Source organism: Trematomus bernacchii, unplaced genomic scaffold (genome assembly GCF_902827165.1).
Source record: "Trematomus bernacchii unplaced genomic scaffold, fTreBer1.1, whole genome shotgun sequence".
In the NCBI taxonomy this organism is placed as follows: domain Eukaryota; kingdom Metazoa; phylum Chordata; class Actinopteri; order Perciformes; family Nototheniidae; genus Trematomus; species Trematomus bernacchii.
Genome location: NW_022987582.1, coordinates 5,257,768 through 5,270,114, shown reverse-complemented (window position 1 = coordinate 5,270,114; position 12,347 = coordinate 5,257,768).

Below are 12,347 nucleotides of genomic sequence, written 5' to 3'. Positions count from 1 at the left end.
CTCTTTGTCAGTTTATGATGGGAAGAAGGCATTTCATATTTATTCAAGATATCTGAGAAATGTAACCTCATGTGTATTGTATTTAAAGTAGGTAGTAATTGATCTTGGGTTATTTGCTTTAAAAATATGTTTAGGCTATATATCTGCATAATGCAGATGCACCACTGTCATTGTAATTGCACTGAATCCTGGATAGCACTTTCTGCAGAGTTGCTGCAATTATAATGTTGCACAGTTAGAAAAACAAACTGTTCTCTATATGAAAATGAAAGTGATGCTCTGGCCTAGGATCAAAACATGGAGGCTTGAAGGACGAAACAATGGTGACTGATGTTTCATATTGTAGGCAGTTCTGTGTGAAATGCACCTTGTTTGCTTTGACAACATTTGTCATTTTAGCACACACACAGAAACACACACACATATATATATATATATATATAAACACATAATGGCTGGATATTGCCGGTAAATGTGAAAACTTTGATCGTTGTGGGAATTTGTACAGAATTGAAAAAGAATAAATATTTTTTGAATGTGTTCAACTCTTTTCTTTGGGTGATGAAAATCTCTTTCCAGTAAACAGAAAAAACAATGTCTTGGTAGATCATTAAAAAGTTACATAATTCTGTATACAGGGGAAACACTGTGATGTCGCAGTGGTCAAGTTTTAGAGATTTACAGATACAATCTTCACGGCACTGATAAGAGAAATGTGAAACTGCCACGAGGGCAGCGATCCCTCTATTTACAAGGAGCACCCAGTAGCCAACAATATAATTCACGTCTGTGTTCAAAGTACATTCGGATAGTTTAGAAAACAATAAAAAGAGGTTTCCATGTTAAAGTAGCTTATAACCAGGGGTGCACATAACTTTTTTAGTGAGTTACTCAGATGAGTACCAGGAGACAGCGTTTGGTACTCACCCCACATGAAGCGTGGTTTTAATAAGTGCAGTCTTCCTCACTGTCCTCCTCAGTGTCTCCTTCACTGTCCTCTATTTACACTTCTTGCATGCTAGATGATGAAGATGCACCTCCCTGTCTCTTTTTAAGCCTCCGATTTGCTTTCTCCAAAACTTGTTGCCAAAACTGTGAAGTCCTTGCATTTCCTGAGGCCAAGTTGAAGGATCAAATACTAAGAAATTATCACATGACTTGTAGTCATATCTGATTTCAGAGGAGGGAAGTAACAAAGTACATTTATTCAAGTACTGTACTTAGGTACAATTTATGCTACTTTGTACTTCTACTCCACTACAGTTCAGAGGTAAATCATGTACTTTTCCTCCACTACATGTAGTTAATACATTTTAGTTACTTCACAGATCTGGATGAATGATGTGAAATATAATCAAGTCTTAAATCAGACTTTAGTTCCACCTGGAGTAAATTCACAAGCTACCCTGCAGTATACAAAGTCATTCAAACTCATTTTTAAACACTTTAATGATCAATAATTATAAAACATATCATATACATTATTATGAAATGGACCAATCTGCAAAATGACTACTTTTACTGTCGCTACTTTAACTAGGTGTTGATGATAATACTTTTCTAATTTTACTTGAGTAACACTTCATCCACCTAACCCTGTCTGATTTCAAACTCTTCCATTAACAGCCTGAGTAAGTTTGCAGGCAGCTGTGTGTTTTAACTGCAGCAGCTTGACCACAGAGCGTGACCGTTGTGATCAGCTGATTTTGCGCAGTTCTCCAGTGTGTGCGCGGGGCACAGAATGTGCACAGGGGAGTCTCCCACTGCAGCCAGTTGATGTAGTTTTGGTACAATTCTGTTGTAGGCCTACACACTGACGTTAACAGCAGCCCCGTCTGTGCACACGGCGACCAACTCTGTCGTCCAGTGATCTAAGCCTCTTTCTCCTGTGAAGCTTCACAGGTCCGTCGGTTATGTCCTGCGCGGCACAGCCAGCACCCAGTTCAATCAGTCATAGAAAGTCCGAAGATTTTTGCAGGGAGCGAAACGGCAAAGTGGCTGCTTAATGTCTTTGTTTTTTTTGGACATGTCTAATAATTTACTCCACTGAGTGTTGACAAGAAACACGTATAGACGAAATATGTGTTTTTGTTTTGATGACCTATCAGGTACGCAAAGGCGCGTTGTGACACAAGTGACGTTACGCATTTCAGATTGTTGCCGCGCATGCGTACCTGCGTACCAGTTATGTGCACCCCTGCTTATAACTCAGTTTCCACAGATTAGCAAATCAATGACAATCTGCAACTTCAAGATAATCACTATTACTATCTCTGAGCCGGAAACTGCTGCACATCTAAATTGGTAAAAGTGTAATTATCAAAGGTGATAGTGAGAGTGAAAACCCTTTACAGAATCTGAATCAGAACAGCTTTATTCGTCCCACAGAGGGGACATTTACATTTGTTACAGCAGAAAAGAGCCAAAGACAGCTTAAAGGTGGGGTAGGTAATTCACTTCAGAAACACTTTTTGTTATATTCCATGGAATGCTCTTAACATCCCGATAGCAATGAATATATTAAATGCTTTGACAATAAATACATACAAAAATGTCATCTGTGGAAGCCGTAGTACTGTAAAAAGCACGACCAATCATTTTAGCCGGCCCGGCTAAAATAACTGGATGGCCTACCTGCCTGTCAGCTTTCCATCTGGGCACAAACTTATCTCGTGCCCTCATTGGTCATGTGTGCGTTTGTGTGTGTTGGAGGAGGGGCTCTGTAAGGAAGTCTGAAGGAAGGGGCAGATTTTTTCCGGCTGCGTATTTTCAAATTCTAGCGCACTCGAGCTGGTTTCTCCATTCTTACCTACCTTACCTTTAATGTTAACTAAGAAGCATGCATACAAAAATATTAAAGATAAACAAATAAAAAGATTACACAATTTACAAAATACACATCTTGTAACTGTTCTGAAGATATAGCAGCCAGGGATTGCAGCTATTAACGGCATATAAACTTAACACAAAAAGTAAGGCAATTTGTGTTTGGTAGATGATCTCTATATTGTAACAATACTTTTTGGCAATACATGTTATACCGTTGGAAAGCCTGTTTTCTTACCTTTCCAATGGTACCACATTTGTGAGGAACAAGCATTTGTGGGATGAGCAGCAGAGCTGAATATGTGGGGTGCGACGATGAGAAACATGACAAATCTCCTCTGCCAATACCAAACAGCAGCCACTCTCCGGTGTCGTACGGCTGCCAGGAGGCTGCCATGACTGCCCTTCACCTTCAGGTTCAAGGTTCAAGGTTCAAGGTTCAAGGTTCAAGGTTCAAGGCTTTTATTGGTCATACGTACATAGCTACAGTGCAGTTATGACAATGAAAATCTTAGGTCACAGGCTCCTAATAATAATGTGTGTGTTTCTAAATGGAAGTAACACAAAATGAGCATCAATCCCCCTCGGCTTGGGGCTCCACACAAGATCTCGCCCCATGATGAGAAAGGTGAGGGATCAGCCAAGAACTACACAGGAGGAACTTGGTAATGATCTCAAGGCAGCTGGGACCACAGTCACTAAGAAAACTATTGGTAACACACTACACCATAATGGATCAAATCCTGCAGCACTGCAAGGTCTCCCTGCTCAAGAAGAACATGAAAGGCCCGTCTGAAGTTCGACAATGAACATCTGAATGATTCAGAGAAGGCTTGGGAGAAGATGATGCGGTCAGATGAGACCAAAATCGCAATCTTTGGCATCAACTCGACACGCCGTGTTTGGAGGAAGAGAAATGCTGACTATAACCCCCAGAACACAATCCTCACCATCAAGCATGGAGGTGGAAACATTATGCTTTGGGGGTGTTTCTCTGCTAACGGGACAGGACCACTTCCCTACATCGAGGAGAGGATGTACGGGGCCATGCACCGTGAACATATTGGCCGATAGCCTCCTTCCCTCAGCCTGGACACTGAAAATGGGTCATGGATGAGTCTTCCAGCAGGACAATAAACCTGAAGATACGGCCAAGGCAACACAGGAGTGGCTAAAGAAGAAGCACACTTAGGTGATGGAGGGGACTAGCCAGTCTCCGGACCTTAGTCACATAGAAAATCTGTGGAGGGATCTGAAGCTTTGAGATGCCAAGCATCAGCCTCAAAACCTGAAGGATTTGGAGAGGATCTTCAGAGAGGAGTGGACCAAAATCCTTCCTGAGATGTGCACAAACCTGGAGACCAACTACAAGAAGCGTCTGACCTCTGTCTGTCCAACAAGGGTTTCTCCACCAAGTACTGAGACATGTTTTGCAAGGGGATCAAATACTTATTTCCCTCAGTTAAATGCAAATCAATTTTTATCTTTTATATAATGTCAATTCCTGGATTTTCTTTTTGATATTCTTACTCTCACTGTTAAAATAAACCTACCCTTAAAAATATAGACTGTTCATTTCTTTGTAAGTGGGCAAACTTACAAAATCTGCAAGGGATCAAACACTTACTGGAGCAGTGCAGGCAGGACTGCAAGGGAAGAAAGTACAGGTTCAGGCTAGGGAAAAGACGAGCAATGGTATCACTAATGTTGAACTGGCTTGATGTATACACTGAGGAGCAGGTTCTATTATAGCGTGGATGTGGCAGGGCTGAGTCTTTATATGTTGAATGCAGAAAGGTTTTCAGATGGTGGGTAGCTGCTCTGACTGCAGCACACCTGTAGACAATCCGACAGGGAGAACCACTCAAAGAGTTGTAATGATTAGTCATGAGACGAAAATGTAATAAAAACAAGTTATACTTATAAAAGTTATTTCGAGGATTTACTAAAAATAGTTTGAGAACCACACCAAGGGTTAAATGCTCTTTTGAAACGAAATGTTGACGGTCACAAAAAGCATGTTTGACAACATAAGAAAATAAGCAAGACATAGGAAATATTTCGCTTTGTGACGCTCTCAATTTTTTTAATGTAAATCCTTTTTGTTGATGTTTTTTTTAATTTGATGGAGAATTTGTTTCAACACAAACAAATCTTCTCTCTGGGCTCAGATGTGAATGATGCAGAGTAAATAATTGGATTATTGGATATTATTGGATATATATTATTGGAGGAGAAAAGCTTCTTTATAATTTGAAGGCTGAAAAAATAATGTTGGTCCAATTCCTGCTGCTGGGAGATCTGGTGGAACATTTAATGTATAAAATGTGTGTGTGTGTGTGTGTGTGTGTGTGTGTGTGTGTGTGTGTGTGTGTGTGTGTGTGTGTGTGTGTGTGTGTGTGTGTGTGTGTGTGTGTGTGTGTGTGTGTGTTTAGGGCCTCCTTTTTGCCAGCAAACAAGCATCAGTGCTTAAAGTTTATTTTAATTTTAATGCACATTTTAAGAGAGGCGCTGAGATCCAGATGTTTCGTCCCCAGTGATTGCTTCTCTGTGATCGCTGAGCATACAACATTAAAACAAGTTAATTTCTTATAATCATAGGTAGACATAGAGCAATATAAATAGTCTATGTGAAATGAAGACTCATAGGTTTTGTGGAGTGTGATTTCTGTAAGATAAGATAAGAAGTACTTTATTGATCCTAATGTGGGAAATGTTTGTGTACAATACAAATTAAAAGACTAGAAATAAACAAGAAAGTAGAAAATATACATGTGGAATTATATATTATATATATATTTAACAGTTTCAGTGTGACGCTCAGGTGGTTACATACGAGCATCTTTGAGAGGACACCCAACTTGTTAACTGTTGTATGAGCCGGGCCCGACAACAGCCTTTTAATTACTCCAAGTGAATGATATGACTTTTCGAAGAACTATGATCTTTGTTTTAAATAGAAATGTTTTGCATTGCATGGGTGGAGCTGTTGCTAAGCATTTTAGAGTGCAGTAAAAGTGTATGGGAATGATTGTTTTGCAATACAAACAACTGTGTTTTAGTTGTATGGAAGGATCAGAGCTGTCACAATCTCAACAACAATCAAAAGAAGGGAACAGACCTAAATAAACAGTCATCATGTTTAGTGCAAAAATAACGTCACAGATAAGGTGTTCCTGATTGCACAAACATCCAAGGCTCTTGACCATAACAAATCAACACCCAAAGAGCATTTCTCTGAGAAAGCAAGGGCTGGTCTGCCTCAAGGGCTGGTCTGCCTCAAGGGCTGGTCTGCCTTCACTAACTGCACGGAGGCTCAGTCACTGGTACATTTTTATATATAAAGCCAAAAAAGACTGACTCAAGAGACCTGTAGTTGACTAATTACAGGCCTCAATAAAGTTCTGCCATTGGTTGTGAAAAACAACGGTGGACATAGTGGAAAGTGAAATTGACATTGTCGAATTTAATAAAAATACAAAATAATGTATCTGTGTACGTGTTTTACTATGTGATCTGCACTTATCAAACATCTAATTAAGGCGAGACACCCCAGGTGAATAGGGTATTTTTAACTTAAAGATATCAGCTAAATATTTCTCCAGTTAATTACTTACAATAAGGCAATTGTTTTTTGTATTACAAGTTTTCTGAAATAGCATGTTTAAATATCCAAATGAACCATTACCTCATGAAATATGCGCATATTTTAACACATTTCAGGAACCGAAATCTGAACTTTGGATAAAGCCAGGATCAAAATTATTGTTTCATTTTGTAGTCATATTAGTATCTAAGGCTTTTACAGAAGGGATTTTGGATATCTCTTTGTATCACTCCATAAATCAGAAAATACTGTCAACAGCCCTAAAATATCAATTTTCACCATGTTTTTAGGTATAAAATGTTATATAATTCAGGCTATGAATTATATATGACCAAACCCTTCTGTAAAAGCCTTCATAATATTGATAGGAATATAACTGGAAGGTTTGGTGTATGTAACTGCTGAGTGATTCTACAATTTAGGGTACATTCCATGTCCATTGATGTCCATTGATGATAATTATAATTATTCTAACTATTTTCTTCAAAAATATCATATTTTGCCTATTATTGGAAAGCATGTTATAATATCACACAAACATTATGTGCATCCTATGCTTTATTTAGCTTGAAATGTGTCATGATGTTCTTAAATTGTCAGTTTTTGCTATGTCCGTTTTTCAGTTGAGGGTGTCTTGGATTCAAAATAATGAATAAAAACCATTAAAGTAAATTTAAAAAATGATTCATTTATTTCAAAAGTCTAAATACTAAAGAATAATAACATATTTTTAATTGATTTCCCCCTTTAAATAATTTAAATATCTTAATATATGAATGTCCGCAAAAGTTCTGTCAACTATGTTACTAACAGAACTTCCCCCTTTAACTCAAAAATTGTTTGTCCCAATACCATGTCACCAGCATCACATGATGCCATGTTCCTCTTTGGCAGACATTTTGAACACACTGTGGTGATTGTCCTCTACATTTTTACAATATTTTATGTATAATAGCACATGGTCAATTAATATACTCATTGACAATCAACAATGTTACGTACATTGTTATGGTTTACAATTGTTTAATGATTTTAATTCAATTATATGTGCAAATGTGATGTTAACCTGTTCAAGAAAATGACATGTGGTCATCCAGGCAAGGCCTACCATTGAAATGATGGGTCAAAATAGGGAAATTGTCAACTAGGTTACCTGTCAACTGAGTTACCCAGTACTGTAATAACTGTAGTAACTTAGTTGACAGGTAACCTAGTTGACAATTTGTACGACATGTAGACGTCATTACACATCATTATCAATGGAATTTTGCACTTCTGCCTTGAAATTAACATAGTGCTGATGGTTAATAATGTGTCCAGTCAACTATGTTATTTGCGTCAAATGTTTGACTTTCATTGTCAACTATGTTGCACCTCATTTTTTCAAATTTAAAATATCTAAAATAGTGCTTCTGATATCCTTTATAGTATAATGTATATCTACACAGGTTGGAGTTTTACATGACATCTCTTAAAACTATCAAAATGACCTGTATGGTAGTTTTATAATACAAAATATCCCTAAACTTAATGACAGTGCTGAACATATCACATGAAAAAACAAAACTTTAATACAATTATTTTTTAAACTTTAAAAAATCTTTGGATATATGGTAGAATAGACTCAAGAGCCTTTCAAATTTGATTTTACTTGAAGTGCAGGACTTAATCAAATGATTGTAATGACATCAAGTTTGTCCGTAACATAGTTGACAAACTGAGTAGTGAAAACATCCTTTCCCTTAAAATAAAAAAATATATAAAAATGTTTAAGCTTTGCAACTAGTGGATATGTTACACTGAGGAATATACTAACTTGAACCACTGATTGTTCTATCTATACATTTTATTTGGCATTAGTAAATAATTATGCACATTTACAGATATTTTACATGATATGAGTGATAACACGTGTTATAAGGGCTATTTCGCACAATAGGTGTGCCTTGAGATTTTTACTTGTCCTTTGGTGTGCCTTGGGCACAAAAAGTTTGGGAACCACTGCTGTAGAGAAATGTAAACGTTCACCATCCCCCACCCGCCTACTGTATGTTGCTTTTTGACATGTAAATGGGTAACTACCCCCCTCTGAGTGAATACCTGTTGTACCTGTCCGGGGCTAAGCCCATAGGACGATGCTCTGATGTCATCACCCTCGCACATTGGTCATATGTTTACAAAAAACGATGTTAACACTTTCTCGTTCTTAATATATGCTATATTTAGGGTCGATATGTGTTGAATTTACTTTAAAATAGCAGATCACTGTGATTCACTTCTCCGCGGCTCCTCCGTGCAGAGAGGCCCCCCCCCGTTGACAATTCACGAGCGTCTAACTCTCTCCCCCCTGTGAAGAGATATCACAGGGGGGGGTTGGGACACACACATTCCGATGGCCAATTCGTTTTAAACAAAGAGTGGGGTGGGGACTGGTGAACGGTATGGTCAATGTTTGTAAACACTGTGACATTTTGACTTTATTTGATCATTTCAGTTAAAAACTAACGTTCATATTTCATATTACTGTTTTGCCTGGCTGGACCTGTAATTTACAGGAAAGGAGTGCACGCTACTAAAGAGACACGCTACCATGGAAACCAAACAATGGTGTTGCTGTATTGAAGTCCGAGTGGAAACAGTCATATTTGGAGCGTTATGTTAGAATGAAACAGCGAGGTCGTGACTCACAAAAAAAAAGTGTTACTTCACTAACTGTAAGCTTGTCACTCAGAGTAACCTACAGTTAACTTAACTGTTGGAAAAGAAAGATCAGAGTTAGGAGTGTGAACACACAGCTGAGAGCTGCCGTTTCATTCTGACTGTTTAAAAAACGGTAACAACGGACTATTTTTCTTAGCGGATGCATGTAAATTTAAATCAATACATAGAACTATGTTTTAAATCAATAAAAATATTTTCTAAATCCATAAAAGCATTTCAATTAATATTGGGAGTCATGTCGTTACTTTGTTGAGAATGTGGCCATGTAATAAGCGGGATAATTTGCAGCGACTTGGTCATTATGGGGGAAAATAACACCCAGGGATCAAGGGACCCAGGGATCCCTCCGCGTCGCGGAGGGATCAGTAATTTTTAGTGAATTACTGAGTTTAGGCACGTTAATAACATTTTAATGAAGTTGAATACAGTATATTCATATTTGTCAGTGATTTCATGTCAATTCGGCGAACATAAACGATTAAATTAGGATTAAAAATCGAGAGCCGGCTGCTGTTCGTTACGGTAACCCAACTAGGACACTTGACACAGTGGCTTTTGGCAAAGCACACAAAGAAAACAAAAAAAACCGAGAGAGATGAATTATTGTTATTACAACGTGACTTCACTATTATTTAACAACTATTTTTATTGGGTTCTTTTATTTGGGGTTAAGTACATTGTCAGAATAAGTGAGAAATTGATTTAACTTCTGTTAGACAGCTATCATACTGAATAAATATTTATGCAAAAATGTATGGCATTAATAATGTATATCTAATTACATTAAAAAATGTATGGCATTAATAATGTATATCTAATTACATTAACTGTGAATGTCTTTCATTTTATTTAAAATGAAATAAAATTACATAAAACATTTTCCATAAAAAAGTTGATTCAAGAACAAATCAGTACTTTTCTTATATGACTATTATTGCTAAATTTGAAAGGTCTTTACCAGCTTTGGAATTATATATATATATATATATATAGCACCTTCTGCCATCCCATCTCTACTGACATATGGATCTTAACAAAGATCCGCTATACATTAGTACCAGATATACTGTACACGGACATTTTAGTGAACCAGACCAGCTGTTTCCGCCGGGTCTTCGCTTCCCGGGCATCACGTTGTTTACAAGTGTGTTCAGATGCTAAATGACAAGTGCAAGTGACAATTGTTGTCGTCTTCTCTGTGAACGTTTTTTTCTCCGTTATTTTGCCATTTTCAGATTTAAATTTCGAGCGGAAAGCTAACCAGGAAGTAATAATTACTTAAGCGGAGAACGGAGAAAGTAAACGTTACAGCAGGCATAACAACAGCCGGTGTTTATTTTATTATAATATTCAAGAACAAATCAGTACTTTTCTTATATGACTATTATTGCTAAATTTGAAAGGTCTTTACCAGCTTTGGAATTATATATATATATATAGCACCTTCTGCCATCCCATCTCTATATATAATATCTATCCGTGACATATGGATCTTAACAAAGATCCGCTATACATTAGTACCAGATATACTGTACACGGACATTTTAGTGAACCAGACCAGCTGTTTCCGCCGGGTCTTCGCTTCCCGGGCATCACGTTGTTTACAAGTGTGTTCAGATCGTTCAGATGCTAAATAAAAGTTTAGCTTGTACTTTTGATACCCCGCCTCTCGGCACCACAACATCCAGTTTACTGTATTTCACATGAGCGATGTCGAACATTGAAAAGTCCTTATAAAATCTCTGTTATTAGATCAGTACTTTTCTTATATGACTATTATTGACTTGAACACTGAGAATGTATTTATTAACTTCAGACATTTGAAATATTTGAAATCAGATGAAAACAAACTGTAACGGACCCTGCCGTGTTATCTATGATTACTATGCCTTACTGTACATTCATAATTTCAGCCGGAGGTAGGCGTTGCGGAGGAGCAGATTGCGAGTGAGGTGCCTGTTCTAAACGAACTATTCCAGCTGTTATAAAGCATTAAATAAAAAGTAAGCAAGGAATACAGAATGTTTCGTTACGTAACTTTGTTGAGAATGTGGCCATGTACATGTAATACATGGGATCATTTGCAGCGACTTGGTCATTGTGGGGAAAAATAACACCCATCCTGATCGTTTCAATGAAGTTGAATACAGAATATTCATATTTGTCAGTGATTTCATGTCAATTCGGTGAACATAAACATCAATGATGATGATTAAATTAGGATTAAAAATCGGGAGAGCCGGCTCGTTCGTTTTTTCCGACTAAACAACATCTATTATTTAGAAGTTGATTTCACATGACTCCAGTGTGGAACCCCACTGCACCCCCTGGTGGATCAATGATCCATTGCAGCTGGCTTCACAATAATTAAATGTATTTATCATGGGGGCGGTATCAAGTCTGACTGGGGGCCGGCCGGCCATCACGGAACGTGCATGAACCGATCACGACCCTCGCACTTTAAACCGTCCAAAATAAGACGCTTCATCTGTAGGTTTCATATGACCAGCAGTATCCATGTGATTGTCCTAACAAAAATATTAATTAAAAAGCAGCATTTCTTTTTAAGAATAATTAAAACATTTAATAAAAGAAAAAAAATTGATAGTGTCTTGGAATAAGATCAATATCTCTGTTTTATTGGTATTGAATTATAGGGAAGGTAACTGACATCCAGTCCTTAACGATCAATAAAGAACATACAGTAGGGTTTATTATATTCATGTGGTTTAAATGAGAGGTATGAGTATCATCAGTGAATTGAGATGTTGCTGACTATCTGCCTGACTATCTTCCACATAGTTTTGAATCAAGAACTCTGGTGGCGGGTAAAACAACTGTAGTTTGGCAAACAAGGACCTTTTCTTGTATGAGTAAAAGTGTCTGGAGTTCCTCAGGAGCAGCATCACCATTGCTCATCAGATTTCACAGTGATATGCTGTGTTTGGTCTCTAATGGCAACATCTTTGCCAGGGATATTTTCCCCATACTGTACACCAGCCGATGAGCAACTAAGAGCTCTGGGGTGATTTAGTACAAAAAAACTTTACTTTTTTTTGTGACAGCGCCTTAATGAGTCAGGGAAAGGAGATAAAAAAAAGTTAGGAGCAAAACCAGCAGTCTGACAAAGCCAAACATCACTTCCCCTCAAGTCTGTTTTCAATTAGCTTGTGCTCCCCCACCCTGTCTGGGC